The sequence below is a fragment of the Acomys russatus genome, chromosome 20, assembly GCF_903995435.1.
Source record: "Acomys russatus chromosome 20, mAcoRus1.1, whole genome shotgun sequence".
NCBI classification, from domain to species: Eukaryota; Metazoa; Chordata; class Mammalia; order Rodentia; family Muridae; genus Acomys; species Acomys russatus.
Window position 1 is genome coordinate 23,472,589 of NC_067156.1, and position 4,983 is coordinate 23,477,571.

The 4,983-nt window shown below is 44.7% G+C and overlaps 1 non-coding gene across 1 annotated transcript; it reads right to left on the minus strand.

Moving 5' to 3' along the window:
• Positions 1-3,832: 3,832 nt before the first annotated feature.
• Positions 3,833-3,962, minus strand: LOC127204885 (small nucleolar RNA SNORA33). Its single transcript, XR_007832569.1, has one exon. It is a non-coding gene; the product is annotated as a small nucleolar RNA SNORA33 (small nucleolar RNA).
• Positions 3,963-4,983: the final 1,021 nt, after the last annotated feature.

Genomic DNA, 4,983 nt, shown 5'->3' on the forward strand with positions numbered 1-4,983 from the left:
CAGATGGCTGGCTGAGAAATTCTGCCAAGCTTGCTAGCCAATTTTTGCCAGTCTTGGCACCAAGGTTTCATTAGAGTCTAACGCTCCAGACTCAAGATGGGTTTTTTTTGTTTGTTTGTTTTGTTTTGTTTGTTTTTTACATGATTGAAATAAGGCACCATTCAAAGAAATTATAGAGCAGGAATATGGGTGTGTTGGCAGGGTCCAAGGATCTAGCTCTTCAACAGAGTTCTTTGAAGGCATGCACCAAAACCTGTGTTCAAGAAGCAGCACCCAAAATAACAACAGTCTTTATTTGCTATCTTGCTCCTTAGGAGGGGCAACTGCAACCAAAGGCTCAAGACAGTACTGATAAGAGCTGTGATCATAGTAAAAGTTGAGATCTGGAAAGAGTGTTGAACAGTGGATTCCTACCCAGGAATATGCGAAAGACCGGAACCATAGCATAGAAGAAAAGAGGAGAGAGAGAGAGAAACAGATTCAGACCTGAAGTATTCAGATCTAGCATTCCTCCAAGACCATTTCTTTCAGAGGGGGATGGGGGGCACTGTTTCCAGACAGGGTTCCTCTATGTAGCCTTGGCTGTCCTGGAACTCACTCTGTAGACCAGGCTGGCCTCAAACTCAGAGATCTGCCTGCCTCTGCCTCCTGAGTGCCAGGATTAAAGGCCTGTGCCACCACACCTGGCTCCCTTGAAGTTCTTGCCAGCTCTTTTTCTCTTAAATTTCCTGACTGTTCAGCTGCAGGCATTTTGAAAGGTTCAACTCAGAAGGAGAGAACTTGGCCTCGTTGTCACACTCAGTTTTCCCCGTGAGCTCCGTGAGCTTCCTTCTCTCACAGGAGAGACAGCGCTATGTTAGAATGCCATAGGCTGGGTATTTTCTGCTGTGTCTCCACCCCATTCCCAACTACTGTCCTAGCTTCATGCTAATAGTATGAATGGGGAGGGGGTGGGGAGAATGGGCAAATGGAGACCCCCCCCCCCAGTGTCCTAACGAAAATGAGACTAGTTCTTGAAGAATGAGATGACAAAAACATTTGATTTCAACATTTTACCCAGAAACCTTTGGATACCACGGCCGGTGGTGATTTCCTCCAATTGAAACATTCCTTCCTGGACTCAGGAAAGTCAACAAGCTTCCCAAGTTCGAGAATGCTGAAACTCACAAGTGTTACCAGACCCCTCCCTAAGGGTATAGAAGTGTAAACTATGCTAGGGAGAGGAGGCTCTGTGCTCCCATCCCCAGAGTCCAGAGGCTAGTCTAATCGGGCAGCTGCCTACAGGTTGTGCAGGGAGACGCTGGGAAGCAGAGTTCATGAGGCCTGACCCATGCTGGGGTGAGCTTTGAGCCACTCATGTGCCTGTATGCCAAGTAACTCCAACGAGCTCACTGGCTCACCAAGCTAGACTTTGCGGGGTCCATTGCTTTGATCCATCACCAGTGCCCTATGGGTGAGGGGCCACCTGCTCCAGTCACTGCCAGAAAGCATCATGCAACAAATGCTAGTAAGGATTTTGCATTCAGGGGCTAGAGAGGTGGAACCGCATGCACACGGGATTTAAAAAAGATTAATTAATTTATTATTATGTATACAGAGCTCTGCACGCATGTACACCTTCCGGTCAGAAGAGGGTGTCGGATCACATTATAGATGGTTGTGAGCCATGTGGTTGCTGGGTACTGAACTCAGGACCTCTGGAAGAGCAGTCAGTGCTCTTAAACTCTGAGCCATCTCTCTAGTCCTCTGAAGAGAAAAGTCCCCCCCCCCCCCCCCCCGACAGGGTTTCTATATGTAGCCTTGGCTATCCTGGACTCCCCTTGTAGACCAGGCTGGCCTCGAACTCACATTGATCCACCTGCCTCTGCCTCCCGAGTGCTGGGATTAAAGGCGTGCGCCACCACACCCAGCTGAGAACAAGTTTTGAAGGATGCCTTTTCCCCTTTATTGTGGGTTCTGGGGATCAAACTCAGGTTGTCAAGTTTACTCGGCAAGCTCTTTTACCCACTGAGCCATCTCAACTGCTTTGGTTTTTCCATCTATCTACCTATCTATCTATCTATTTATTTATTTTTGGGTTTTGGTTTGGTTTGGTTTTTCGAGACAGGGTTTTTCTGTGTATCATTGGCTGTCTTGGACTCACTTTGTAGACCAGGCTGGCCTCGAACTCAGCGATCCACCTGCCTCTGCCTCCCAAGTGCTGGCATTAAAGGCGTGTGCCATCACGCTCGGCTCTCCATTTATTTTTTAATTAATTAATTATTTCGAGGCAAGGTCTCACTGTGTAGCTCTGACTGGCTTGAAATTTACTATGCAGACCATGCTGGCCATGAGCTCATAGCCACCCTCTTACCTCAGCTTTCCAAGTGTTGAGGTTACCGATGTGAGATACCACACCTGGCTAGCACTAAAGGTTTGTTGTTGTTTATATGAGATATGTAGCTCTGGCTGTCCTAAAAGAGTTTTAGAAACTATTGAGACAGGCTTTGTAGTACACACTTTTAATCTCAACACTTAGTGGCAAAGGCAGGCAGATCTGTGAGTTTGAAGCCAGCATGGTCTACATAGAGACCAGACCACCTAAGGCTATACAGCCAGACCTTGCCTCAAAAACAAACGATCTTATTACAACAACTTTGTGGAAGTATAGCTAGCATATAAGAAATTATATATATATATATGTATATATGCATATCTTAATGTGTTATCGTATATTTTTTGTTTGTTTTTTGAGACAAGGTTTCTCTGTGTCACCTTTGCTGTCCTGGACTCACTTTGTAGACCAGGCTGGCCTCGAACTCACAGCAATCCGTCTGCGTCTGCCTCCCGAGTGCTGGGATTAAAGATGTGTGCCACCACACCTGGCTTTTTTTTTTTTTATAATTTTATATAATATGTTTTGATCATATTCTTTCTCTTCCTCCAAACTCCTCACAGCCCCCCCCCCCCATTTCCCTACCTGCCAAAATTCATATTCTCTCTCTCTAACTTTTCCCAAAACAAAAGAACAGGGGAAAACAACAACAAACAAACAAACAAACAAAAAACCAATAAACCAAAAACACCAAACCAAACAAAAAAATGCTTGCAAAATCCCTACCCTGAAATGTAGTTGATAAACACAGTGACACTCTATGGAAAAATACTGATTTTTCCTTTTCTGTCAAGTATCAATTGCACATAGCTTCTTGGTTAGGAGTGGAATTTTGTGCTCACTTCCCCTTCTCTGTGCTGGGGTTTTGTCTGGTTAGAACCTCTGTGGGTCTTGTGTGTGCTGTCAGCCGCTGTGAGTTCATATGTGCATCAGTCCTGATGTGTCTGGAAGATGCTGTTGCCTTGGAGTCGTTCACCACCTCTCGCTCTTACACTCTTTTCTGCCTCCTCTTCTTCATAGATTCCTGAGCCTTGAGGGGAGTAGTTTGACATCCCATTTTAGGGCTGAGTGCTCCAACGTCTCTGCAGGTTGTGCAGCTGTGGGTCTCATTGTTAATTACCATGTACTGTGAGGAGAAGCATCTCTGGTGAGCGATGTGCTGATCTATGTGTTTAGCAGTATGTCATTAGATTCATTTTGTTGTTAGGTTCCGTTAGCAGAATAATAGCTTTAAGTTATCCCCTTGGCCCATGACTTATCTAGTCTCAGGTTCCTGGCCACTTTTACAGTATCAGCTATGAATTCCATCTCACACAGTGGGCTATAAATCCAATTTTTAAAAGGGGGTCTTAGCTATTGTCGTAACATTTGTGCCACTATTGTACCAGTATCTTGCAGGCAGGTCACTTTCTTTCTTTTTTCCTTTTTTCTTTCTTTCTTTCTTTTTTTTTTTTTTAATACTGTAGCCATTTTCAGGGACTTTAAAGACTGCGGCTGTCCTTAAGGCTCATAACATGGCATTACTATTGCCAACCTTTTCTAATTTCTGCGTAAACACATTGAGATAAGCAGACTAATTGGCTGGCTTGCAGGTCACTTTCATAGGTTGGAGGCTTTGTATCTATGTGAAATCTATTTATTTATTTATTTATCTATCTATTTATTTATTTATTGGTTTTTTGAGACAGGGCTTCTCTGTGTAGCCTTGGCTGTCCTGGACTCCCTTTGTTGACCAGGCTGGCCTTGAACTCACAGATATCTGCCTGCCTCTGCCTCCCAAGTGCTGGCATTAAAGGCGTGTCCAACTTCATATGGCTTTTCAAAAGGCTATATGATATACAATTCAGAGCTGGAGGGTGTAGCTTAGTCATAGCATACTTGCCCACAATGTCCAAGGTCCTGGGTTTAATGAGTCCCAACATACATGTTATACAGGCAAAACCATTACCACAAGATAATAAACATACCCATCCATTTCCAAAGGTCCCTCATGACCCTTGGCAATCTTTCCTTTTCAGGCAACTTCTATTGTTCTTTCTGTTGCTATCAATCACTTGACATTTCTAGACTTCCCTATAAATGGACTTCTTACCTTAGCATCATCATTTTAATTAATTAGTTAATTAAGTTTGGTCTTTTGCGACAGGGTTTCTCTGTGTAGGCTTGGCTGTCCTGGACTCCCTTTGTAGACCAGGCTGGCCTCGAACTCACAGCGATCTGCCTGCCTCTGCCTTCCGAACACTGGGATTAAAGGCGTGGGCCACCACGCCCTGCTGGTTTTTATGGCTGGAGCCTAGGGCTTCACTTAAGCTTTCAGGGTGTGCTTTCTGCCACTGAGCTGCATCCTGAGCCTGCACCGTTGTTTTGAGTGAGTCATGTTGTATTATGCATCTGACTTTTCCCTGCTGAGTAGGAATCTACCATATGGCTATCCTACAGTATGACTACCCTGTCATCCGAAGACGAATATTTGGGTTGGCTGTTTTGGAACTATAGTGAAGAAGAATGGCCAGCAAACATTTAAATACAGAAGTTTGTGGAGATGTGTGCCTTTTAATCCAAAAATTCCCTCAGACCTTCTAGTGCCTTCTTTCCATCCCCTGCCTATG